This window comes from Scyliorhinus canicula, chromosome 25 (assembly GCF_902713615.1).
Source record: "Scyliorhinus canicula chromosome 25, sScyCan1.1, whole genome shotgun sequence".
NCBI lineage: Eukaryota > Metazoa > Chordata > Chondrichthyes > Carcharhiniformes > Scyliorhinidae > Scyliorhinus > Scyliorhinus canicula.
Window position 1 is genome coordinate 2,221,742 of NC_052170.1, and position 17,504 is coordinate 2,239,245.

General features: G+C 52.8%; 1 protein-coding gene across 1 annotated transcript in view; it reads left to right on the plus strand.

Moving 5' to 3' along the window:
- LOC119956995 (hemicentin-1-like) overlaps positions 1–17,504 on the plus strand; it is a 339,271-nt gene that overhangs the window by 184,134 nt on the left and 137,633 nt on the right. The gene's annotated exons all lie outside the window — the stretch shown is intronic.

Here is a 17,504-nt window from a genome sequence, read left to right on the forward strand (position 1 = left end):
ACCACTCCCGGCCTGTAACAATGCTGCTCTGTAACTAGCCTCTGGGACATGAGTATGAGTGATCCAGAGTGACACTCTCTTCCTCTTGTTCCTCTTTGTGTGTAGAAGCACCTTCCTCCTGCTCTGTGTTTGCCCAGACTGTCCGAGCAATAACACTGCAGGAGGAGAGGTACAGCTGTGAATCCACACAGTGCCGGTCCATGGTGTGAGGTGTTGGCAGCTCAGTGAGCTGCAGTACATGGGTGGGCATCAATTCTCATAGTGACGAGGGGAAAGTGAGATGCATCCAAGAATTGTGAAGGGAGAGTGGAAATTGTGGGGGTGTTGGCCAAATTTTGCAGCATTCTCTACACTCTCAAGATAAGCTCAGCAATTACAGGCCAGGCACTTTAACTTTGATGGTGGGGAATCTTCTATAAACAATTCTTTGGGCTCGAATGAACAGTCACATGGAAAAATGGAGGTTGATTAGAAAGAGTAGGCATGGATATCTTGTTGTTAACTATATATTAGTTCTTTAAATATCAGCCATTGCTTGTTTATCATCTTACTTTCAAATCATTTCCCAATCTACCACCGCCAATTTGCCCCTCATACTTGAATAGTTTCCTTTGCTTAAATTTAAGACCCAAGTCTCGGATTGGACTACATTACTTTGAAACTTAATGTAAAATTCTATCCTATTATGGTCACTGTTTCCTGAAGTCTCCTTTACAACACAACTATTAATCAGCCCTTTTCATTGCACAATAGTCGATCAAAAATAGCCCATTCCCTAGTTGATTCCTCAATATCCTGCTCTGGAAAGCCATCTTACATCCATGTAAGGGAACTAAAGTATGAGGGCCACGAAGAATCCTGCACGTGTTTGCAGAGTCAAACAGGAAGTAAGTTTACAAACAAACAAAGAACAAAGAAACGTACAGTGCAGGAACTGGCCCTTCGGCCCTCCAAGCCTATGCCGACCATGCTGGCTGTCTAAACTAAAATCTTCTACGCTTCCTGGGTCCGTATCCCTCTATTCCCATCCTATTCATGTATTTGTCAAGATGCCCTTTAAACGTCACTATCGTCCATGCTTCCACCACCTCCTCTGGCAGCGAGTTCCAGGCACCCACTACCCTCTGTGTAAAATACTTGCCTCGTACATCTCCTATAAACCTTGCCCCTCGCACATTAAACCTATGCCCCCTAGTAATTGACCCCTCTACCCTGGGAAAAAGTCTCTGACTATCCACTCTGTCTATGCCCCTCATAATTTTGAGGACCTCTATCAGGTCGCCCCTCAACCTCCTTCGTTCCAGTGAGAACAAATCAAGTTTATTCAACCTCTCCTTGTAGCTAATTCCCTCCATACCATAGGCAACATCCTGGTAAATCCCTTCTGCACCCTCTCTAAAGCCTCCACATCCTTCTGGTAGTGTGGCAACCAGAATTGAACACTATACTCCAAGTGTGGCCTAACCAAGGTTTTACACAGCTGCAACATGACTTGCCAATTTTTATACTCAATGCCCCAGCCAATGAAGGCAAGCATGCCGTATGCCTTCTTGACTACCTTCTCCAGCTGTGTTGCCCCTTTCAGTGACCTGTGGACCTGTACACCTAGATCTCTGACTGTCAATACTCTTAAGGGTTCCCTACCTGTATCAGACCTTCCAAAATGCATTACTTCACATTTGTCCAGATTAAACTCCATGTGCCATCTCTCCGCCCAAGTCTCCAAACGATGTAAATGCTGCTGTATACTCTGTCAGTCCTCATAGCTATCCACAATTCCACCAACCTTTGTGTCGTCCACAAACTTATTAATCAGACCAGTTACGAACAGCAAAGCAAAGGTCCCAGCACTGAACCCTGCGGTACACCACTAGTCACAGCCCTCCAATCAGAAAAGCAACAATATATACATTGCACCAGTAGTGTCTCTAGCCGGTACCACACTGGTCAGCTCTACTTATACAGCTGCAAAGCTAACGATTCCCCCTCCCCCTCCCCCTCCCCCCGCATTGGGGGAACTCATATTCCCCAAGGAACAAGGAGCATGGGCTAACCAATTGTCCCCAGCCAATAGGATCCAGATAGGTAATAACGAATCAGGTTTGAGATTGAAAAAGAAAAGCATTGACAAACACATGTGCCAATTACAAAAAGAGAAAAAGGAAGCCTATAAATGGCTGCCAACACCCTTTTTCCCATTATTCTCTGCTCTAAATATAGGCAGGCATTCTCTGTTGCGACTCCGCTCCAGCTGTGAGTGAGGGTGGAGAATTTGGTGCTCAGTTAAATCTCCCATTCATTGCAGTGGAAATGGAGAATTTTGCTGCCGCTAATGGATGGAGAATCCCACCCATAAACTCTTCTCCCCTGTGACAGGGAAGGAAATGGAAGGATCTTAGCTGGACTAAAGTTTAAGCTCCACAGAGGGAAATTAATCTGCATCACCTACAGGATAATTCCTGTATGTGTGTAACTGGTAAAAAGCTAGGGATTTAGAACTGGGACCTGTCCTCCATAAAAATCCGAAGTATCCTGTGGTATGGAAAGAATGAAAAGGTGGTGAATTTGCAAAACAGGGAAGAGCTGAATATAGCACAATAGATATTCTATTTAAAAATACCTATTATTTGTAACAATATGTTTTGCTTTGTCATAAATATATTGTCCTGGGATTGCCAAAGATTTGATTAACTATGTTTTTGAATGTTTTCTTAGGTGACACATGTATATTATGTATGGTGTTGGCAGGAATATGTGCACTGATCATAATCCTAGCCTTTGCCTTGTACTGGAAATGCAGAGCCCGTAAAAGAGGATTATATAATGTATACAAAGCAAAACCCAACAACAATTCACAGATCCCCAATGGAAATGAACACCAGGAAAATGTTCCTTTACAGAAACGTGATCCATATCCTGATCGAATAATTGGAAACGGGTTTTCGAAATAAAATGATGACATTCCCTCTTTTTTGGGGGGAAATTCCAAAGATCTTTGTTGTTCATATGGTTACTGAGGAACCCTGTACATTACAGTATGAAAGATTATTTGTAATAATTAATGTATTAACTGTAAAGGTAGCTCATTACTGAAAATCCTCGGTATTGTTGGTCTCTTTTGAAATTATTGTGGTTAAAATTATATTTTAATTTCCACAAATGCTGATGGTTTCGAGATGGGTTTAGCCCATCAACAAGATTGGTAACAAGAGAGCTTTATGGAAACAACTGGCTAATTGATATCTGTTGTGACTGATATAATTGCATGTCTGCCATATGCAATGCCCACATCCCGTGAAAGATTTTAAAACAATTGTACAGATTAAATGAAGACTAGGCATGAGTTTTAAATATTTCATTCTTGTGTTTAAATGTTTCCATGCCCAAACATCCTCTATCCTTAGGTTTGGAGGGAAGAGTGTTTCTCATTTAAGATGGCAATGAGGACAAATTACTGCTTGGAGTGTTATGAATTTTTGGAATTCTCTATGCCAGAGTGCAGTAGATTTTGAGTTGTTGTATAGAGGTATCCGAGATAGATATATTTTCGGGGAGTTCAGGATTACAGAGAACAGGCAGGAAAGTGGAATTGTGGGCAAAGTGTACCTCCCCTGAACCCAATAACTCTCAGGGAGCTCTGTAGTCCTCTAACTCTGGTCTCTTGCACACCCCAATTTCTGTTCCACCATTGGGGGCTGTACCTTCAGCTGTCTCTACACTAAGCCCTACTCCATGATTACAGGCAAAGTGTCATCCTCACCAATGGAACCACTTCAGATTCTACCTTGGTGAAGACTGCGGTCATGTAAGGCTGTGTAATTGCACCAACTCCTCCATTTTCTTAGCTGCAATACTGCACCTCACCTCAAAACAATTAGCTATCGGTATGGAGATAAGCTACAGACCAGACAGGAAACTGTTCAATCTATGCAACCTTCAATCTAATTACTCCAATTGAGCCATGTGCACTTGTGTGCACACTCAATCAGCAACTCAGCTCCAGGTCATTATTTACTTTTTCTCCAAAGCATTTGAGAAAATTGGCCTTTCTTTAACCACTGAAAACTAAGCTCTGCAGCAAAGCCTCTTCCCCCATTGCTTAAGATTAATGTGGACAATTTTCCATATCTTATAAACCTCCTCTCAATGAAGGTAGACAAAAAGGACAAAATTCACCACTGCCTCCAATATGTCAGCTTAGCCATTTGTTGGCTGAGGAAAAGAGTATTTGAGGACCAGGATCTCATACCTGGGGCTAAAGACATGGGGCGGGATTTTCTGATCCTGAGGCTAAGTGTTGACGCCATTGGAAACGCCGTCACGTTTCTCGATGGCATCAACACAGCCCCAGGATCAGCAATTTTGGCCCCTACCAGGGGCCAGCAGGGTTCTGGAGCGGTTCACGTCGCTCCAGCTGCTGATCCGGCCTTGGAATGGACGCGGGGGGATGCTCGCATGCGCAGTGGGTTTGGCGCAAACCCGCACATGCGCTGTCCTACCAGCGCGATTTCCATGCATGTGCGGTGTCTCCCTTGTTTGCACCAGCCCTGACCCAACATGGTGCAGGAGTACAGGTGCCGGCTCGGAAGAAAGGAGGCCGGGAGACAGAGAGTCCGGCCCGCCGATCGGTGGGTCCCGATCGCAGGCCAAGCCACATCGGAGGCCCTCTCGGGGTAGGGGTTGGCCCCCATTCCCTCCCCACAGGCCGCCACCCGACCCTTCAACACTGAGTTCCCGCCGGCTGAGAGCGAGAATTGGCTGGCCGGCCGCGTAAAGATCTTATGTAATCTCGCGAGGCAGTTTAAGTGTTGAGAATCTCACGAGAGGCCTCTCGCCAGATTCAATGACCCCATCGCATCATCTAGTCGGGCTCAACGAGGCCATCAAATTGCACCCATTATCTCTTTATTTCATTGTTGTTTGTGGGAGTTTGTTGTACATAAATTGGCTGCTATATTTCATACAGTATCACAGTGAGAAAACTTCAAAACAATACTCTACATGAAAGTGTTTTGGGACGTCCCGTGGTCATTAAAGAGGACTATCATACAATCCCTGCTGTGCAGGAGGCTGCACCGAACCTTTGAAAGAGCATCCCATCCCCCCCACCCTATCCCTGTAACCCAGTAATCCCACCTAACCTTTTAGACACTAAGGGACAATTAGGATGGTCAATCCACCTAACCTGTACATCCTGAATGTGGGAGGTAACCAGAGCATCCGGAGGAAACTCATGCAGATTCGGCACAAACTCCACACAGTCACCCGAGGTTGGAATTGAACCCAGGTCCCTGGCGCTGTGAGGCTGCAGTGCTAACTCACTGAGACACTGTGCCATTCACAGACTATATGAATGCAATTCTTTCTTTTTCTGTCTGAAGATCTCCTTATGTGACTCAGTGTTAAATTATGTTACATCGCTCTCTTGTGAAGAAGCTTGAGTAGTTTTACTACAAACAATATCTAAATGCCAGTTATTTATACTACACAATACACTGTTTCTGTTATGGCAGAAATATTGTTTTTATAAATGTATAGTTTCAAACAGTTACACTTTTGAACTATAATCACTATTGTTTTCTGAGTATGTGCTGTGTATACTGTGTCATTTCATTAATGTACCATCCATTGCATGAAACAAAAACAGAAAATGCTGGGTAAATTCAGCGGGTCTGGCAGCATCTGTGGAGAGAGGAACCGAGTTATCAGGCGAATTCTCTGGCCTCCCCGTGGTGTGGGAGGCAGGATTCTCTGGTCCTTCCACTGTCAATGGGATTTCCCATTGAATCCACCCCATGCTGTCTGGACGCCTGTGGGAGGGTGAGCTGTTAGCGGGAGCAGACAACACGGGAAGCCTGTGGGAGGGTGAGCTGTTAGCGGGAGCAGACGATCACGGGAAGCCTGTGGGAGGGTGCTCTGTCAGCGGGAGCAGACAACACGGGAAGCCTGTGGGAGGGTGCGCTGTCAGCGGGAGCAGACGATCACGGGAAGCCTGTGGTAGGGTGAGCTGTTAGCGGGAGCAGACAACACGGGAAGCCTGTGGTAGGGTGCGCTGTCAGCGGGAGCAGACGACACGGGAAGCCTGTGGTAGGGTGCGCTGTCAGCAGGAGCAGACGACACGGGAAGCCTGTGGTAGGGTGTGCTGTCAGCGGGAGAAGACGACACGGGAAGCCTGTGGTAGGGTGAGCTGTTAGCGGGAGCAGACAACACGGGAAGCCTGTGGTAGGGTGAGCTGTCAGCGGGAGCAGACGATCACAGGAAGCCTGTGGGAGGGTGAGCTGTTAGCGGGAGCAGACGACACGGGAAGCCTGTGGGAGGGTGCGCTGTTAGCGGGAGCAGACGATCACAGGAAGCCTGTGGGAGGGTGAGCTGTCAGCGGGAGCAGACAACACGGGAAGCCTGTGGTAGGGTGCGCTGTCAGCGGGAGCAGACAACACGGGAAGCCTGTGGGAGGGTGAGCTGTTAGCGGGAGCAGACGACACGGGAAGCCTGTGGTAGGGTGCGCTGTCAGCGGGAGCAGACGATCACAGGAAGCCTGTGGGAGGGTGAGCTGTTAGCGGGAGCAGACGATCACGGGAAGCCTGTGGTAGGGTGAGCTGTTAGCGGGAGCAGACGATCACGGGAAGCCTGTGGTAGGGTGAGCTGTTAGTGGGAGCAGACAACACGGGAAGCCTGTGGTAGGGTGCGCTGTTAGCGGGAGCAGACAACACGGGAAGCCTGTGGTAGGGTGAGCTGTCAGCGGGAGCAGACGACACGGGAAGCCTGTGGGAGGGTGCGCTGTTAGCGGGAGCAGACAACACGGGAAGCCTGTGGTAGGGTGAGCTGTTAGCGGGAGCAGACAATTACAATTACGGCGGTGTGAACAGCCAGAAGATCTCACCCTAAGTTTCATGTCCATATGACTCTTCTTTATTTTAATGTTTTTATTTTATTCCATTTTATGAAGCTGATTTTTTGCAATCTCTCCAGATATTTGCACAAATAAACTAAAATTGTAGATAATGATATAACAACTGTTTGGGACAAAGTCATAGTCTATCAATGTGATATATTTGAACAAATAAACTTTTTATTGAAGAATTATTGCCCTAAAAGCTAATTAAGATCAAATGTAAATCCTGGAAAAATATTGGGCAATATTCTCCGTCGGCCGACTCCGAAATCGGGACTTCTGATTGGGCCGAAAATAGCTTCTGATGACAAAATCGCGGCTGGCACCGTCCCAATGCTCCGGCTCCGTCCCGATGCTCCGGCACCGTCCCGATGCTCCGGCTCCGTCCCGATGCTCCGGCACCGTCCCGATGCTCCGGCTCCGTCCCGATGCTCCGGCTCCGTCCCGATGCTCCGGCTCCGTCCCAATGCTCCGGCTCCGTCCCGATGCTCCGGCTCCGGCCCAATGCTCCGGCACCGTCCCAATGCTCCGGCTCCGTCCCAATGCTCCGGCTCCGTCCCGATGCTCCGGCTCCGTCCCAATGCTCCGGCTCCGTCCCGATGCTCCGTCCCAATGCTCCGGCTCCGTCCCGATGCTCCGGCTCCGTCCCAATGCTCCGGCTCCGTCCCGATGCTCCGTCCCGATGCTCCGGCTCCGTCCCGATGCTCCGGCTCCGTCCCGATGCTCCGGCCCGATGCTCCGGCTCCGTCCCGATGCTCCGGCACCGTCCCGATGCTCCGGCTCCGTCCCGATGCTCCGGCTCCGTCCCAATGCTCCGTCCCGATGCTCCGTCCCGATGCTCCGGCACCGTCCCGATGCTCCGTCCCGATGCTCCGGCTCCGTCCCGATGCTCCGGCTCCGTCCCGATGCTCCGGCTCCGTCCCGATGCTCCGGCTCCGTCCCGATGCTCCGTCCCGATGCTCCGGCTCCGTCCCGATGCTCCGTCCCGATGCTCCGGCTCCGTCCCGATGCTCCGGCTCCGTCCCGATGCTCCGTCCCGATGCTCCGTCCCGATGCTCCGTCCCGATGCTCCAGCTCCGTCCCGATGCTCTGGCTCCGTCCCGATGCTCCGGCTCCGTCCCGATGCTCCGTCCCGATGCTCCGGCTCCGTCCCGATGCTCCGGCTCCGTCCCGATGCTCCGGCTCCGTCCCGATGCTCCGGCTCCGTCCCGATGCTCCGTCCCAATGCTCCGGCTCCGTCCCGATGCTCCGTCCCGATGCTCCGGCTCTGTCCCGATGCTCCGGCACCGTCCCAATGCTCCGTCCCGATGCTCCGGCTCCGTCCCGATGCTCTGTCCCGATGCTCCGGCCCCGTCCCGATGCTCCGGCTCCGTCCCGATGCTCCGTCCCAATGCTCCGGCTCCGTCCCGATGCTCCGGCTCCGTCCCGATGCTCCGGCTCCGTCCCGATGCTCCGGCTCCGTCCCAATGCTCCGGCTCCGTCCCGATGCTCCGGATCCGTCCCGATGCTCCGGCTCCGTCCCGATGCTCCGGCACCGTCCCGATGCTCCGGCTCCGTCCCGATGCTCCGGCTCCGTCCCGATGCTCCGGCTCCATCCCGATGCTCCGGCACCGTCCCGATGCTCCGGCTCCGTCCCGATGCTCCGGCTCCGTCCCGATGCTCCGGCTCCGTCCCGATGCTCCGTCCCGATGCTCCGGCTCCGTCCCGATGCTCCGGCTCCGTCCCGATGCTCCGGCTCCGGCCCAATGCTCCGGCTCCGTCCCGATGCTCCGTCCCGATGCTCCGGCTCCGTCCTGATGCTCCGGCTCCGTCCCGATGCTCCGGCTCCGTCCCGATGCTCCGGCTCCGTCCCGATGCTCCGTCCCGATGCTCCGGCTCCGTCCCGATGCTCCGGCCTGATGCACCGTCCCGATGCTCCGGCTCCGTCCCGATGCTCCGGCCTGATGCACCGTCCCGATGCTCCGGCACCGTCCCGATGCTCCGGCCTGATGCTCCGGCTCCGTCCCGATGCTCCGGCCTGATGCTCCGGCTCCGTCCCGATGCTCCGGCTCCGTCCCGATGCTCCGGCCTGATGCTCCGGCACCGTCCCGATGCTCCGGCTCCGTCCCGATGCTCCGGCTCCGTCCCGATGCTCCGGCTCCGTCCCGATGCTCCGGCTCCGTCCCGATGCTCCGGCTCCGTCCCGATGCTCCGGCTCCGTCCCGATGCTCCGGCTCCGTCCCGATGCTCCGGCTCTGTCCCGATGCTCCGGCTCCCTGAAAATGGCATAAATGCGACGGCAGCCGTGCGTAGTTTAAACACCGTTTGCATCTCATTAGTGGGCCCACCCACAATTCTCCGCCTCCAAAGGGCCGAGTTTCCGATGACGTGGTCCATGTGCTTTGAAAAATCATGAACCTGGCACGGTGGCTGCTGAGAGAGAGAGGGAGGACGTAGGACACGGAGAGGAGTGACTGCAGGCTGCCGGCCCGGGTGCTAGCCGTGCTGGCTGGGGGGGGGGGCCTGCCAGAGCCGGGGGGACGGGGGCCCTGCCAGAGCCGGGGGGACGGGGGCCCTGCCAGAGCCGGGGGGACGGGGGCCCTGCCAGAGCCGGGGGGGACGGGGGACCTGCCAGAGCCGGGGGGATGGGGGCCCTGCCAGAGCCGGGGGGGCGGGGCCCTGCCAGAGGCGGGGGGACGGGGGCCCTGCCAGAGCCGGGGGGACAGGGCCCCTGCCAGAGCCGGGGGGACGGGGGCCCTGCCAGAGGCGGGGGGACGGGGGCCCTGCCAGAGGCGGGGGGACGGGGGCCCTGCCAGAGCCGGGGGGATGGGGGCCCTGCCAGAGCCGGGGGGACGGGGCCCTGCCAGAGCCGGGGGGACGGGGGCCCTGCCAGAGCCGGGGGGAAGGGGGCCCTGCCAGAGCCGGGGGGGCGGGGGCCCTGCCAGAGCCGGGGGGGCGGGGGCCCTGCCAGAGCCGGGGGGGCGGGGCCCTGCCAGAGCCGGGGGGACGGGGGCCCTGCCAGAGCCGGGGGGACAGGGCCCCTGCCAGAGCCGGGGGGATGGGGGCCCTGCCAGAGCCGGGGGGACAGGGCCCCTGCCAGAGCCGGGGGGACGGGGGCCCTGCCAGAGCCGGGGGGACGGGGGACCTGCCAGAGCCGGGGGGGCGGGGGCCCTGCCAGAGCCGGGGGGGCGGGGCCCTGCCAGAGCCGGGGGGACGGGGGGACGGGGGCCCTGCCAGAGGCGGGGGGACGGGGCCCCTGCCAGAGCCGGGGGGATGGGGGCCCTGCCAGAGCCGGGGGGATGGGGGCCCTGCCAGAGCCGGGGGGACAGGGTCCCTGCCAGAGGCGGGGGGACGGGGCCCCTGCCAGAGCCGGGGGGATGGGGGCCCTGCCAGAGCCGGGGGGACGGGGCCCTGCCAGAGCCGGGGGGATGGGGGCCCTGCCAGAGCCGGGGGGATGGGGGCCCTGCCAGAGCCGGGGGGATGGGGGCCCTGCCAGAGCCGGGGGGATGGGGGCCCTGCCAGAGCCGGGGGGATGGGGGCCCTGCCAGAGCCAGGGGGGCGGGGCCCTGCCAGAGCCGGGGGGACGGGGCCCCTGCCAGAGCCGGGGGGACGGGGGCCCTGCCAGAGCCGGGGGGACGGGGGCCCTGCCAGAGCCGGGGGGACGGGGGAATAGGCCAAGTGGCTGGGGTGAACCCCCATGGGACTGCGGCGGTGTCCAGGCATGGTTCGCCATTACTGCAGCCATCTTGCTGCACACCTACTGGCACTTGGTTCATCACAGTGACACCGGCTGTATGGGTGCCCCCACCCCCACGCCCCACCTGCCCGCCACATCACCCCCCCTCGCCCAACCGGCCGCCACCCACCGGCAGACCACCTAGGGAAACACCCACTGCAGCCCCAGCGAGGCCAGTGCCAGCCAATGGTACCCCTGGCATCGAGGACGGACGTCAGGGCCAGAGGCCCGCATGGTGCCGGCCACTGACGGGTCAGTGGTGAGGGGAGGGGGGGTAAGGGAGGTGTGGGGGCAAACCTCAGGCACCAGAGACTTATTAAAGGTTTATTTCGGCCCAAAAAATTCAACTCACCCTGGATCAAGGTTGCAGCAAAAGCATAAAGTTTGCCTGGCCAATCGGCCCACTCGCCAACCATAAACATAGACATGTCATGTAAAAAGTGAGATCAATTGACCCCTTAGTGGGCTAAATTACTTGCTTGATCGTCGGCATTAAGGCGAGAGCCGAATGTCTTTTTGTGTTATTTGACGCGTTTCCTTTTACCTTCACAGTTGAATGACTTTGAAGTGGCCAGGTATGAAACTAACAGAAAGCACTTAACTCTGTTTGAAGTGGTCCAGGAGCTGACAATCAAAGCTTGATGTTTATAAATATTGCTGTTAGTTTCATAGCTGACCATTTGAAAGTTATTCAACCATGAAGGGAGTTGAATGGAACAATGATGACAGCTGGGTGTGCAGAAGTTGTAAATCACAGCCCAGTACAATCAATATCAAGAGAAATGAGCGAATGGTTTGCAGATCAAAGATCTGAGGGGGTTTAAACCCAGCTGACTGGTTTTCTCTTTGGAGGAATTGACAGGTGTTGCTTACTCTGTTTGAGCCAGCAGGTGTATTACCCAGGTGAGTGTTAAAGCAGGGATTTTCTTCACTGCCTCTGTGTGGACCGCTCTCTAGTTCCAGACAGGGGTATCACTTCTGAGGGGCTTTTGACATGGGTCTCTCTGCTGGGGTGTCTCTTTAGGGGGTTTCTGTGAGGGATCGCTTTATTTAGGGGTTCTGTGTTGGGTATCTTTATTTAGGGGGGCTCTCATGGGGGGCAGTGGGGGATGGTCAGTTCACCCCTGTACTTGGGGGGGTGGGGGGAATGGGGGGCTGAATTGCGTTGCGTAGGGGGCTGATGTGTGTTGTAGGGGGAGGCAGCCGCGGCACCTCGCTATCGGTCCTCTCGCTCAAAATTGCGGCCCGATCGTAGGAATAACCTCGCAAATCACGGCACGGCTAAGGATTGGGAATCGCTTTCTGATTTGTGCTCACAGAGTGAGGAGAACATAGGGCGGTTTTCCCTGCTTCTCCAGCCTTGTGTTTCACAGTGGTACAGCCTTCGCTGTCGGTGGGGTTCTATTTCCCAATGCTTGCCAATGTCAGGGGAACCTTACACCTTAGCCACGATAGTCCCCAATACCAAGGCCCCACAAGGCTGTGTACTTAGCTTCCTAAGGATGGGGAATCTCTGGAATTCTCTGTCCCAGAGGGTGGTGAATCTCCGGAATTCTCTGTCCCGGAGGGTGGGAAATATCTGGAATTCTCTGTCCCGGAAGGGTGGGAAATCTCTGGAATTCTCTGTCCCAGAGGGTGGGGAATCTCTGGAATTCTCTGTCCCAGAGGGTGGGGAATCTCTGGAATTCTTTCTCTCAGTGGGTGGGGATTCTCTGGAATTCTCTTTCGGGGAGGGTGGGGAATCTCTGGAATTCTCTCTCCCGGAGGGTGAGGAATCTCTGGAATTCTCTGTCATGGAGGGTGGGGAATCTCTGGAATTCTCTCTCCCGGAAGGTGAGGAATCTCTGGAATTCTCTGTCATGGAGGGTGGGGAATGTCTGGAATTCTCTCTCTCGGAGGGTAGGGAATATCTGGAATGTTCTCTCCCGGAGGGTGGGGAATGTCTGGAATTCTGTGCCCCGGAGGGTGGGGAATGTCCGAAATTCTCTGTCACGGAGGGTGGGGAATCTCTGGAATTTTCTGTCCCGGAGGGTGGGGAATATCTGGAATTTTCTGTCCCGGAGGGTGGGGAATCTCTGGAATTCTCTGCCCCGGAGGGTGGGGAATGTCTGGAATTCTCTGTCCCGGAGGGTGGGGAATCTCTGGAATTCTCTGTCCCGGAGGATGGGGAATCTCTGGAATTCTCTGTCCCGGAGGATGGGGAATCTCTGGAATTCTCTGTCCCGGAGGGTGGGGAGTCTCTGGATTTCTCTGTCCCGGAATGTGGTGAATCTCTGGAATTCTCTGTCCCGGGGAATGGGGAATCTCTGGAATTCTCTGTCCCGGTGGGACGGGAATCTCTGGATTTCTGTGCCCAGGAGGGTAGCGGAAGCTGGATCATTAGAAATATTTATGGTGGAGGTGGATAAATATTCCATAGATCGAGGCTCTGGGGTAATGGTGCAGAAACAGAGTTGAGGCCGGAACAGATCAGCTATGATTGGGTTGAATGGCGGGACAGGAGTGAAGGGCCTGGTGGGAGACCCCTGCTTTGATTTCTCGTGTTTAGTGTGTGTATGAACTTCCACAAACCTAACTATTTATCTGTTCCAGCTCATTAGCAGGATGAATGGTTTAAAAGTCGCTCTCAGATCCTGAAGTCCCGAAGAGGCAGGAGTCTGAACCCAACTACCAGGATCTTAAAAAGTTGGGACGTAGCACATTCCTGTCTGACCCCCACTTTCATATAGCACATTCCTGTCTGGCCCCCACTTTCACATAGCACATTCCTGTCTGACCCCCACATTCACATAGCACATTCCTGTCTGACCCCCACATTCACATAGCACATTCCTGTCTGACCCCCACATTCACATAGCACATTCCTGTCTGACCCCCACATTCACATAGCACATTCCTGTCTGACCCCCACATTCACATAGCACATTCCTGTCTGACCCCCACATTCACATAGCACATTCCTGTCTGACCCCCACATTCACATAGCACATTCCTGTCTGACCCCCACAACCTCAATGTAAGTTTTAAATTCCTTATGGCAAAATGTTTTTTTAACGTTTTTCCTGTTATTGCTTAAAACACTATCTACTCTTTCGTGAAATCGAAACAAAAAACCTTCCAACCCTGCTTATTGTGTATGTTTAATGAGTGGAAAGTACCATTGGAATTTCCTCACATTGAGTCTCCGCATTAACGTCCCGGAAAGGTGATGCATTCCTTGATAATGATCTCTAACGGAATCTCTCAGAGACAGGAAAAGTTGTTTCACTTTCACAGCCCAGCCTGGGGAAGGGCGAGGAACCATTCACTCTGCAAACTCCCGAGTTATGGATTTTACACCGAATTCACCGGTGGGATATATTCACATTTCCCTGCTAACTTTCAGTATAACAGGTAGGCTGAATTAAACAAAGTCAATTGCTGTTGATATTATATTCAGAGTGACTCCAGTTCCACCTTTGCCTGAGTTAATCTGGTGGATATTTTACACTCTCCTATTCTGGTAACTATGACTCTGGGGATGTCTGGCTTCTTTCTAAAAACATTCAGCGATAAAGTTCCACAAAGGAGACCGAGGGCAGGGCTCAACGCCGTCTGAAAGCTTCACTTTGTGACTTTGACACTTCCTGTTGTGTGTAAAACACGCCGAGCAGAGGGCATTTCTCTGTAAGTTTCTAGTTAATGACAAGCGATGGATTTGACAGCAGCAATGTTGGTGCTGGCTCCATTGCAGTGGGGAAACTTGGGGCAGATCCCCTGAGTGGAGGTTCCACACCCATCCACAGCTCTGGGCAGCTCATTAACATCCAGCCCGACATTCGGTTCCTGTCCCTTCTGTGTAATGGAATTATTATTCAGTGTCCAATTCTGCTGTGTCCTCCACAGCACCCCTGTCACATTTCTCATGGTAGGCAAGTAAATAATATAAATGCAAGCCAAAAGAGAAAATGCTGGAAAATCTCAGCAAGCCTGGCACCATCTTGTCGGGAGAGAAAAGAGCAAGGTGACCCTTTCTCAAAGTTCCGATGCTGCTAGAGCTGCTGAGATTTTCCAGCATTTTCTCATTTGGTTTCACATCCAGGATCCGCAGTATTGCTTTTATCCAATATAAATGCAAGTATGTGTTGTTTCCAAGATACTTAGGAAATCAGAAGCACAAAGGGACTTGGCAGTCTTTGTTCACAATTCTCTAAAGGTTCAGTCGACAGTTAAGAAGGCAAATGCAATGTTAGCATTCATGTCGAGAGGGCTAGAATACAAGACCAGGGATGTACTTCTGAGGCTGTATAAGGCTCTGGTCAGACCCCATTTGGAGTATTGTGAGCAGTTTTGGGCCCCGTATCTAAGGAAGGATGTGCTGGGGCCTTGGAAAGGGTCCAGAGGAGGTTCACAAGAATGATCCCTGGAATGAAGAGCTTGTTGTATGAGGAACGGTTTGAGGACTCTGGGTCTGTGTTCGATGGGAGTTTAGAAGGATGAGGGGGGATCTTATTGAAACTTACAGGATACTGCGAGGCCTGGATAGAGTGGACGTGGAGAGGATGTTTACACTTGTAGGAAAAACTAGATCCAGAGGACACAGCCTCAGACTAAAGGGACGATCCTTTAAAACAGAGATGAGGAGGAATTTCTTCAGCCAGAGGGTGGTGAATCTGTGGAACTCTTTGCCGCAGAAGGCTGGGGAGGCCAAATCACTGAGTGTCTTTAAGACAGAGATAGATAGGTACTTGATCAATGAGGGGATCAGGGGTTATGGGGAGAAGGCAGGAGAATGGGGATGAGAAAATATCTGCCATGATTGAATGGCGGAGCAGACTCGATGGGCCGAGTGGCCTAATTCTGCTCCTATGTCTTATGGTTTCCAAACTGAGATACATCATTCTTCAAAGTATGCAGACATCATCATTTCCCTATGCCAGCCTCAGGTCTACACTGCAGGGCAGATCTTGATTTACGGTCCTCCCAATTTTGAGGATATTGTCATAGAATCATGGAATCCATCAGTGCAGAAGGAGGGCATTCAGCACAAAGGAACTTGTTCATGAAACCCAGAAAGGACAGGTGCAGAAGGTAATCGGGGAGGCAAATGGAATGCTGGCTTTCATTTCAAATCGGCTGGAGTATAAAAGTAAAGGTGTTGCTGCAACTGTACAAGGTACCAGTGAGACCACATGTAGAAAAGTGAACACCGTTTTGGTCCCATTATTTAGGAAAGATACATCATTGGAGGCAGTACAGAGGTTTCCTCGGATGACCCCGGGTATGGAGGGACTGCCACATGAGGAACGATTAAACAGGTTGGGTCTGCGCTCCTTGGGGTTCAGAGGAATGAGAGGTGATCTGATTGAAACATATAGGGTGGGATTCTCCGTCCCACTGCAGGAGTTATCTGGTGTGGTGCGGGATTCTCCGTGGTTGGAGCCAGCCAATGGAGTTACCCATTGTGGGCACCCCCAAGCCGTGGGGGAATCCGCGGGTGTGGGTGCGCTGCCGGCGAAACAGAGGATCCCACTGACGGAGATTCCAGCCGAGAAAATTCTTCAGTGTTTAGCCAGGGTAAATGTTGGGAGGATATTTCCACTCTTGGGAGAGTGTAGGGCTAAAGGACATAGTTGCAGATTAAGGGAGTGCTGATTTGAGATAGATTTGAGGAAGAATATCCTCTCTGAGTGGTGAACTGCTGGAATTTTTACTCCAGGAAGGGGTGGAGGCCGAGACCTTGAACAGTTTCAAGGCTGAGATCGACAGGTTTTGAATCAGTTGGGGGAATGGTGGGTTACGGAGAGAAGGCAGCAAAGTGGACTTGGTGAGTGTTAGATATGAAAATGAAATGAAAATCGCTTATTGTCACGAGTAGGCTTCAATGAAGTTACTGTGAAAAGCCCCTAGTCGCCACATTCCGGCGCCTGTCCGGGGAGGCTGGTACGGGATATGCCATGATATTATTAAATGGCAGAGCAGAATCGAAGAGCTGAATGGCCTCCTCCTGTTCCGATTTCTTATGGAATCAGCAAGTCACCTCGTACCACTCCCCAGCCTTCTCCCCATAGCCCTGCACATTCTTCCTTTTCAGATCGTAGTCCCACACGGGACGTACAGGGTGGCAATGATTATCTTCCCCGTGGTTCTCACAGGGTACGTGCTTCCCCGCTGAGGGGCGGGGGAACTCCATTCAGCTTTGTGTATAGAAGGTCGGTCAGTAAGGCACCGACCGTGGAGAGATCCGGTAGGGATCTACCGGGAGTTTTATATAACGGAACTGTAAATAAACCAAAATTCTTCATTCTTACTCCCCGTGTTCTTATTAAATATACCTCTATCAGCTCTCGCAGCCTTCTCTTCTCCAAGGAAAACAGTTCCAATTCCCAAATCAATCTTCAGAATTGACCTTCCTTATCCCCGGAACCTTCTTGTGAATCTTTTCTGAACTCCCGCCAATGTTTTCACATCTTTCTTGAAGTGCGGCGCCCAGAACTGGGCTCAATACTCAAACTTGTACAAGTTCAACATAACCTCCTTGCTCTTGTAGTCTATACCCCTATTAATAAAAACAAATACTTTAGGTCTACTTTATTAATCCCCCCCCCCCGCTCAACCTGCCACTTTCAGTGAAATATGCTCAAATACACCCAGGTCATATGAACAGATAAAATGGAAACAGAAGTCTTCCATTCTGTCCCTCAAGCATGCTCCATCATTCAACAAGATCAAAGTTTTTCTGTTTGCGTTTCGAGTTCCACATTCCCATCTACCCCCAATGACATTCGATGCCCTCGCTTACCAAGAATCTATGCAGCTCTGTCTTAACAATGTTGTATGATGAAAGTACAAAGAAGGAGCAGGAGTAGGCACAATCCCTCATCTCCCCTGTGGCTCCTCACCCCATCAAATCGCAGC